Here is a 10496-nt window from a genome sequence, read left to right as displayed (position 1 = left end):
AACCCGCACCCTTGGCAGTGAACAAGCCAAGTCCTAACCACTGGACTGCCAGGGAATTCCCCCTATATTCTCTTTCTTAAAGAGCTGCTCCTCCCATTTTTGACCCCAAGCAACTTGGATTCCACACTCATGAGGCTGTTAAATGACCAGAGGGCTCCATGAGGGCAAGAATCCCCTGCACCCAGCACTCAGAGCCTATCAAGAAAGATTTGTTGAGGTTGACTGTTTAGAGATCATGTGCATTAAGCATTTGGCAACTGGTCCTAATTACATGGAGTTTTTTTTAAATGAGTGTCAAACAGAGGCAGAAAGGAAAATTGCACCCAAAGGTATTTATACGCAGAAATATGTAAACATCATTGGTTTTGAACCAACCCACAATACGTCTGAAGAACATTCAACAACATAGGAACAAATTGCAGGTTTGGAAATGTAAACTTATCCCTTTGCTCCAGAATTTATTTTCTCCTTCCATCGTTTACTGTTACATAGTCTATCCCTTCTCCTTTGGAACGTAGCTGCTGCAGGCTGCCCTTATCTGCAAGAGCGTGACAAAGGGGACTTTGATGTCACATTAATCATATTCTAAGCTCCATCCAGTGCAGGTGAAATCATTAGAACAGCAAACACTCTGTCTGATGTTCCTGAAGAGATGGGTGATTTTCTCACTCAGTAATGATTGACATTCTTTATAGTAATGATGGGGAGTCTGAGGGCTTCCAAGGAAGCCAATCAGGAGAGAGTTGGAGGAGTAGGAATGGTGGCATGTGTGTGTGTATAGCGTGTACAGTGTGTGTGTGTGTGTGTGTGTGTGTGGTGTACATATGTGTGTGCCCTCTTTGTTAGAGCTGCCTCTGCAAATGGAAACTCAGCTGAACCCTCTGGGAATAGCAATTAACAGCAGCAGTCAGTGCCTGAGCTATTAATATAGTGAGCACTAAGGCGGTGCAGGCGTGAGAGGCTCTACTCTTTCCTCCTCCGCACCTCCCACCCTCTCCAGAATCCTTCCTAGAAGGCACTCACCCTTCTCATCATTATCCTAAAGAATGGCTGGCATGCGAGGATGGCTGGAACTAACCCCCGCCATTTATGAGCTCTTAAACACTGCTCCAGTCTAGTCAGAGGAAATGAAAGCAGAGGGACAGCCTAGCTTATAAACACTGGGGACAAGATGTCAGTGCCATCCGCTGCTGGACTGAAACACTGGGTTATTTATCACACAGAGCCCCATCTGTTCAAGGCAGAGGAATGCTATTTGCTTGGGGAGGAAAGGAAGAATTTATAGTAATATTCCCCAGCTTTTTCATTAGAGGGTTTGAAAAATAGCCTTTCAAAAAAAAGACACCTTAAAAAAAAAAGAAGAAATATTCCAACTGAGTTATGAATTTAAAAGCATCACTTGGTTGAGGTTTGTTACCTGCTTTAGTCAACCCTAACATGCAACAGGACTCCAGACCTTTCCTTTGAGAATTCTGCTCTGTGAATGAGTCCCCCGTATATTTGACAATTTTCTGCTGGCAAATAAAAAGAGATTTGGCTTATTATTTTATGGTGAGCAGAATGCAAAGGGCAAAAGGAAGGAAAATAATAATGGCTTTCAGTAAGAGAAGAGAGCATTTGCAGAAAACATACCATAATCATCTCAATCCTCAGCAAGGAGCATATTTGAAGATAATTATCCAAAATTAACTAAATCCTCCCTTTATCCCCAGTTTTCAGAAGATTCATGAATAAGTGCCTTAGTGTGGGCCTTATTATTATTACCACCCTCATCATCATCTTCATTATTATGTTGGACATTTGTAGTATAGTAAACATGTTTTTATTTACCAGTATCTTTCCTTGAAGAAAACCACCCTACTCTACTCTGTGTAGTACCAGCGGTGGTGTCCCCTCCTGTCTGACTATAAGGGTATATGGACTCCATCCAGCCACAGTGACTGTCGCAGGGATGGTTTGTGATGCCAGCTTCACTACTCAGAGTCTCTCCTGGAGACAGAAGCTTGTTTCACTCTGGAGTTGTTAAGCTAGAAAGATGTGAGCCTGGGGTGGCTGTATAAGTTATGTTCTGTTGTGTTTCTGGCATCACAACAAAAAAATTCTGACAAATACAGTCCATTTGATAGATTCAGAAACAATGTTCAGAGATACCAAAGGATTTGACTAAGGTCCTATAATGAAGCAAGTATTTAGGTGCTTATTGTCTAACCAAGATATTTTAAAATTGAGCAAGCTAGCACCCAGTGTCTTATTCTAATATAAGCAGCTTTTTTGGAAGTGTTGGGAATAGATCACAGGTCACCAGATTTTTAGTCCATGTTGACCTCAAGGGAGAGTTCTTGGATCCTGGTATGAATGGTCAAGGCCAAGGTTATTTTATGGCTCTGGTGTGAGGGAGTGGAAGTTTGGTGGGACAGACAGTAGAGCTGTTGAAAGTAAGTGGCAGGTCCTTTTCTAGGATTGATCCATTTGGATTGGTTTCCCCTAAATAGCTGACTGGCTCGAGGCTGTCTCCCACCTGGGGGACCCAATGGATAATTGGGGGAAAACAATTTAGATTGCTTTTGCTCAAGGCTTTAGATTCAAGTAGCTCTCTTTCACTGATGCACTTTCCTTAGGCTTGTCTCTCCTTGTCTCTTCTTGCCACTATAACACTAAGATTTAGAGAACTGATATTAAAATGAGGGCTTGGGGCAGGGACGATAAACGGGTTTCAACTTGTTTATCATCCAGTCATTTTTTTGTAGTTACGTAGAGGGCTATTTTGAGGACCCTTAAGATTTATCCCTGCTCAGCAAGAAAAAGCAAGCAACATGATTGATTAGTAACATATTCCGAAATGGCCACTGTTCTAGGTGGATTCCTCAGAAACTAAGTCTGAGATTCAGAGAGTTGCTTGCAGGAAGCATCTTCGAGAACAACACTTGTAAGGAAATAAGGGAAGCAATATGAGACGTTGCAGTGGCAACAAAGGTCTTAGCCAGTTTCATGGGGGGATCTCTGGACCTAGGTTGTCCCAAATCAGGCAAAGTGACAGGCTTGAACACTACTCCCTTTCTCCAACCCTCCCTAACACTGACCCTGGAGGGCTGTAACCTTGGGTAAGGCCATTCTTGGAGAAGGATGCAACTGTAAGCCATCAGCGGCCAACACTCCTAGCACTTGGGAGAATACATGCATGGGTCCTGAAAGGGAGATCTGGGTAGCATACCACAGTATCCACTACAGCCACGGAAGTGGGAGTGGCTATGCATGTGAGAGATATTTGTTGTTCTGGCCTAGGGAAGAGCCTTAGCCAGAGGAGCAAGATAAGACAATGCAACAAACAAGGTCCAGTTTAGCTCACTAGGACACAATACTGACGTTCAGGACCCAAAGTCGTTTTCATAAAGTGTTCCTGAACCTGTGCATATATGTCCCTCGAAAAACTCAAATGGGAGGACAGCTGCTCAACTGGAGAGGATTTAGGAATTTGGGGCCCTGAATTCTGGGGGTCATTTGAAGCCTAGAGGTTCTCTCCAATTCTATTTATTCTCAATTCCCTCAACATTCCTTACACCTTCTCCCAAACTTTTTTTTAACTAAAAGAAAGTCCAGGTATAGCTTGTCTACAGGGCCAGAGTTAGAATCAGAATGGTCTATACACTCACAAGTCAAACAAAATAAAGAACACTGTGCTTATAACAGTATTTTTAAAGGAAGAAGGAAGCAGTTTCTAAAACTTAAGTGAAAATATTATTCTTTCTTCAAATAGGAGTACATTTCTAGGTTTTTTTTTTAACATTTAAGTAACTGTTTTCAGTGTTGGTTATCAATAGCCTAATAAAAGTAAAGGACGTATGCTAACACATATATATGGAATATAAGAAAAAACATGTCATGAAGAACCTAGGGGTAAGACGGGAATAAAGACACAGACCTACTAGAGAATGGACTTGAGGATATGGGGAGGGGGAAGGGTAAGCTGTGACAAAGTGAGAGAGTGGCATGGACATATATACACTACCAAACGTAAAACAGATAGCTAGTGGGAAGCAGACGCACAGCACAGGGAGATCAGCTCAGTGCTTTGTGACCACCTAGAGGGGTGGGATAGGGAGGGCGGAAGGGAGGGAGACACAAGAGGGAAGAGATATGGGAACATATGTATAACTGATTCACTTTGTTATAAAGCAGAAACTAACACACCATTGTAAAGCAATTATACTCCAATAAAGATGTAAAAAAAAAAAGTAAAGGAATTACAGCTGATCCATTCTTATCATTTATGTTTCTAAGAGTTAGGGACGTTAACAGGAGTAAGAGTAACTGACACCCCTGGGAGTCAGCTTTGATTCCCCACCACCCCTTCTCTCCCATTCCAAAGGGGGTTGGGAAAAAGTCCTGATTTGCAGCATTTGCCTATTTCCGTGGTGTAAATACTCTCACCATCATGACTGATTCCAAGTAACAGAACAGAGCTGGGAAGCGACGTGCCCAGCCAGTCCTCTTGAGCTAGTACTAGCCGACTCCAGCTCAGCAGCATGGTTCTGACTCTTCTCCTTTCCCTCTGCTACTGGCTTTGCTTAGGCTCAGACTGTTGGCCAAAGAAGAAGCCTAAAGAAGTATTTTGTTTGGCTGCCACAGTATTTTTGTTTTTAATTTGAATGTAAATGTCTTCAAACCGAGTATGCCATCTTCCCTGGCCACAGACTCCATTACATTTAATATCTAACACCAAGCCCACCTGGCTCCTGAGGCACTGAGTTTGCAACTCCTGGTTTAGACTATTGTCATCTTTCATCTGTCCTGTTGTTCCTTTCCTGGCACCACCTATATACATACCTCTCTCCCTGTCCTCATTGCTGTCTATTGAAAACCCTGATGCATTCTCTAAACCCCTAAGTCAAGAGCTTTTATATTTAGCTCTGAATCTTAAGGGCTTCACAAATGCCTGGCATATACCAAGTACTCAATAAATGTCAATAAATATGCAAGTAAATAAACATTTACTTATTTCATGAGCACCCCTTGTATACAAAGTACTACGCCAAAGTTAAGTACTGTCTAAGAAATAATGTCTTTGACATTCGAAGCCATTTGGGCCTGAAGATCCTCCAGAATACTGCAAGATACTTAAAAACTAAACAATAGCCAAATGAAAATGTTATGCATTAAATAGGATGCACTTTTTCTTTGGGCTTCTATCTACCATCATCATTTTTGCCCACATTAAAGAAATCCAACGTTTTTAAAACAGTGACATTATCTGATTTCTAATAATAAATTCATAAATAGTATTGTGCAATTAATAATAATAATAAAATGTGTTATATTTCTATATTTTATACATTTTTATATATAAAAAAATATATATATATATATATTTTTTTGCAGTAGTCAGGCCTCTCACTGTTGTGGTCTTTCCCATTGCGGAGCACAGGCTCCGGACGCACAGGCTCAGCGGCCATGGCTCACAGGCCCAGCCGCTCCGCGGCATATGGAATCTTCCCAGACCGGGGCACGAACCTGTGTCCCCTGCATCGGCAGGCGGACTCTCAACCACTGCGCCACCAGGGAAGCCCATAAAATATATTTATATATAAAAATGTATAAAATATATTTTATATATAAAATATATATATTTATATATTTAAAATATATTTTATATTTTAAATATATTAAATCTATTTTATACATTCTAAGTTCTGATTTTATCCCTTCTTTTAATTCCATACAATAATACATTTATTGAATTACCATTTTGAGCCAGGCATTGTGTTAAATGTTGGGTATACAGTTAATATGAACATGAAAAGATGTTCAACAGTATTAGTCATTAGGAAAATGCAAATCAAGACCACAGTGATACCACTTCATTTGTGGCTATTATAAAAAAGGCAGATAATAATGTGTTGATGAGGATGTGGAGAAACTGGAACCCTCATACATTGCTGGTAGAATTGTAAAATAGTGCAGCCACTTTGGAGACAGCTTGGCAGTTCCTTAGAAGGTTAAACATAGAATTACCATATAATCTGGCAATTTTAATTCTAGGTATATACCGGAGAAAACTGAAAACATATGTCCACACAAAGGTTTGTACATGAATGTTCATAGCAGCATTATTCATAATATTCCAAAAGTGGAAACAACCCAAATGTCCATCAGCTGATGAATGGGTAAATAAAATGAAGTTATATTTATACAATGGAATATTGTTGGGCAATAAAAAGGAATGAATTACTGATACATGAACCTTAAAAACATTATGCTAAGTGAAAGAAGCCAGACATAAAAAGTCCTGTGTCTTATGATTCAATTTATATAAAATGTCCAGAATAGGCAAATCAATCCATAGAGACAGAAAGTAGATTGGTGGTTGTCAGGGGCTGGGTAGGTAGGGAACAGGAAGTGACTACTAATGGGTACTGGTTTTCTTCTCAGGGTGGTGGAAATGTTCTGGAAATGTTCTGGAATTAGACAGTGGTGATTGTGAACAACATTGTGAATATGCTTTAAAACACATTGCAACTTTAATTTGTATACTTTTAAAATGGTGAATTTTATGGTATGTGAATCAAATCTTAAGAAAGATGTCGGGCTTCCCTGGTGGCGCAGTGGTTGAGAGTCCGCCTGCCGAAGCAGGGGACACGGGTTCGTGCCCTGGACTGGGAAGATCCCACATGCCACGGAGTGGCTGGGCCCGTGAGCCATGGCCGCTGAGCCTGCGCGTCTGGAGCCTGTGCTCCGCAATGGGAGAGGCCACAACAGTGAGAGGACCGCGTATCGGAAAAAAAAAAAAGAAAGAGGTCATTTAAAAAATACAATGGGGGGAATGTAAGTTGATACAGCCACTATAGAGAACAGTATGGAGGTTCCTTAAAAAACTAAAAATATGGGCTTCCCTGGTGGCGCAGTGGTTGAGAGTCCGCCTGCCGATGCAGGGGACACGGGTTCGTGCCCCGGTCTGGGAAGATCCCACATGCCGCGGAGCGGCTGGGCCCGTGAGCCATGGCTGCTGAGCCTGCGCGTCCGGAGCCTGTGCTCTGCAAGGGGAGAGGCCACAACAGTGAGAGGCCCGCCTACCGCAAAAAAAAAAAAAAAAAAAAAAAAAAAAAAACTAAAAATATAACTACATATGACCTAGCAATCCCACTACTGAGCACATACCATGACAAAACCATAATTCAAAAAGCCACGTGCACCCCAGTGTTCATAGCAGCACTATTTACAATAGCCAGGTCATGGAGGCAACCTTAGTGTCCCTTGACAGATGAATGGATAGAGAAGATGTGGCATCTATATACAATGGAATATTACTCAGCCATAAAAAGGAATGAAATTGGATTGTTTGTAGAGACGTGGATGGACCTAGAGAGTGTCATACAGAGTGAAGTAAGTCAGAAAGAGAAAAACAAATATCATATATTAACGCATATATGTGGAACCTAGAAAAATGGCAGAGATGATCTTATTTGCAAAGCAGAAATAGAGGCACAGACGTAGAAAACAAATGTATGGATACCAAGGGGGAAGGGTGGGTGGGAGGAATTGGGACACTGGGATTGACATATATACACTACTGATACTATGTATAGAATAGATAACTAATGAGAACATAGTGTATAGCCCAGGGAACTCTGCTTAGTGCACTGTGGTGACCTAAGTGGGAAGGAAATCCAAAAAAGAGGGGATATAAATATATGTATAGCTGACTCATTTTGCTGTACAGCAGAAACTAACACAACATTGTAAAGCAACTAACCTCCAATAAAAATTCATTAAAAATAAATAAATAAATAAAATATAGTGAAAAGCCATCATCAGAAAGGTTTAAGCAGGAGAGTGGCATAACTTGTGCTTTTAAAAACCATGCATCTATGTGGTAAGGAGAATGGGGATGTAAGAGTAAAAGTGGAGAAACCAGTCAGGAGATTCGAGCAATAGTCAGTAAGAAACTAAGGTGTCTAAAACAATAATAGCTGTAGCAAGGGAGACAAGTGGAAAAGCTTGAGATATATTTTGAAGGTTGAACCTACTAGATTTGTTTTTGGATTGAATGTGGAGAGTGAGAGAGCAGGAGGCATTGGGAATGATTCATAAGTTTCTCGCCTGAACAAGAAAGGACAGCAGTGCTATTTACCACCGAAGAAAATTCACTTATGTCTCACCAAAGCCCTGTGACTGAGTCATACTCTAAACATTTCATAAAGAAATTGAGGATCAAAAGTTATTAAACTAAAATTTCCCAAACCAAACAGCCAGTAAGTCTCTTTACTATACCTGAAGATTTTAATTAACATCAGGAATTTGCATTTAAGAAGATAACATTTGGGAGGGGAGGGATAAATTAGGAGTTTGGGATTAATATTTACACATTACTATGTATAAAATAGATAACCAACAAGGACCTACTGTATAGCCCAGAGAACTCTACTCAATATTTTGTAATAACCTATAAGGGAAAAGAATTTGAAAAAAATAGATATATACGTATGTATGACTGAATCGCTTCGCTGTACACCAGAAACTAACACAACATTTTAATCAACTGTATCTCAATTTAAAAATTTTTTTTAATTTAAAAAAAAGAAGATTTTTTCAGAAGATAAAACCAGTTTTTTAAAAAATAAATTGAGGTACATCTTTGGCTTTTAAGGCAAAAAGATGAATGTGCACACATTTGGAGCCTGATTTTGACTAAGATGAGGAACTTTTCACCATGGAAGAAAATAAATTAGATTTTAGCATTCATACGTGAAAAAAGAAAACAAGAGAATCATCACTTGTTGAGTTCTGACATTTCCAGTCACTAAATGTTAGAACTTAGAGGACAACTCCTTCGTTCAGTGGGTGAGAGACGCAGTTCTTGTTTCTCTGACAGCTGAAAGTATCTGTTCTCTCTAGATGCTGGGTTTTTACTGCCTCTTTGGGTGTGTCACAACCAGCGTCTGTTATTAACCTTCACAAGCAATTTTGGACAAATACTTCATTCCTAGACCAATCAATGTCATTAAAATAGAAGAAAGATCGTGCAGATGCCCTAATTTTGCTTCCCAATATCAGCCAAAGAGAAAGGCATCCATACGGGAAAATAAGGGTCAGGATTCAGAGAACTGATAAGATGAGAAGAAAGTGTAGAGAAAGCATCACACAGAAGTAACTGAAGTAAGCGTCCACCATGTGAGGGTATTTGGAGAGGCCAGAAAGACCTGGGACTGTACTGAAACTTGACATTGTGACATCTAAGTTATACCACTTAGGTTAAGGTAGGGTTTCTCGATCGTTTCAAGCCTCTGCTCTCTTAGATAAAACTCCACTTCCATTTCTCACCATCTCCATCCTGTAGCAGCTGAGATTCTCACATAGTAGACTCCTGGGGTTTATCATACTCAGTGCTTTGCCACCAGCCAAGATTAATTGAACTTCACCACTGGGACTTTGTATTACTTAAAATTTTTTCCAGTATAAATGTTTGTTATAATATTTAATATGCTGGGCTTCCCTGGTGGTGCAGTGGTTAAGAATCCACCTGCCAATGCAGGGGACATGGCTTTGAGCCCTGGTCCGGGAAGATCCCACATGCCGCAGAGCAACTAAGCCCCTGTGCCACAACTACTGAGCCCGTGCTCTAGAGCCCGTGAGCCACAACTACTGAGCCTGTGTGCTACAACTACTGAAGCCCGCATGCCTAGAGCCCGTGCTCTGCAACAAGAGAAGCCCATGCACCGCAATGAAGAGTAGCCCCCGCTCGTTGCAACTAGAGAAAGCTTGCGCATGGCAACGAAGACCCAATGCAGCCAAAAATAAATAAATAAAATAAATTTATATTAAAAAAAGTGACACGTCACTGTAAAAAAAATTTAATATGCCTTTCAAACAGCAATCAACCCCTGCCTCTGCAGCCTCATAACAGAGAGACTATTTCTCTTACTTTTCCCTTGTTTGTTCTCCCTCTCTCTCCAGTCTGAAAACCAAGAATTAAGGAATTATCAGTCATTTCAATGTTGATACAACATTGAAGAGGAGAGAATGTGAAACGTGTCACTTGCACGTTTAGCATGGAGAAGAGTAACAGAGAAGATCTAAAAGGTGGGCTAGTGAGTGACAGCGAGTTTTGGCTGGAAACAAGGAAAAGATGGCAAAGGATATGAGGAAGTGGGGCTGCAGGTAGGGGAGGTGCTCCTGCTTCTCTACACCTACCAGACCAGTGCCCTGCACAGCTTGCCACTGCCAGTCTTGATCTCCAGGCGTTAGGATTTGAGGTTAGGTGTTCTGTATAGTTTGAGAAGCTCAGTAATTTTCCAGAAGGGTGGGCTGCCATGCACACCTCCTGTTTCTGGTATAAGTCAATGTGTCTCAAATGCTCTCCAGTGAACATAGACTGTATGTTACTGAAATCGGCCAGGAATTTAGGCTGGAAAAAGCAAGTACAATCCAGCATACTATGAGGTTAAGGGAAGATTATATTATTCTGGGTTAGATAGTTTGGATGCAAGAAAGTAAAATTACCT

This window comes from Mesoplodon bidens (assembly GCF_964165515.1).
Source record: "Mesoplodon bidens genome assembly, chromosome: 10".
Lineage (NCBI taxonomy): Eukaryota > Metazoa > Chordata > Mammalia > Artiodactyla > Ziphiidae > Mesoplodon > Mesoplodon bidens.
The sequence above is the reverse complement of the archived record's forward strand: the minus strand, read 5'-3'. Positions refer to the sequence as shown.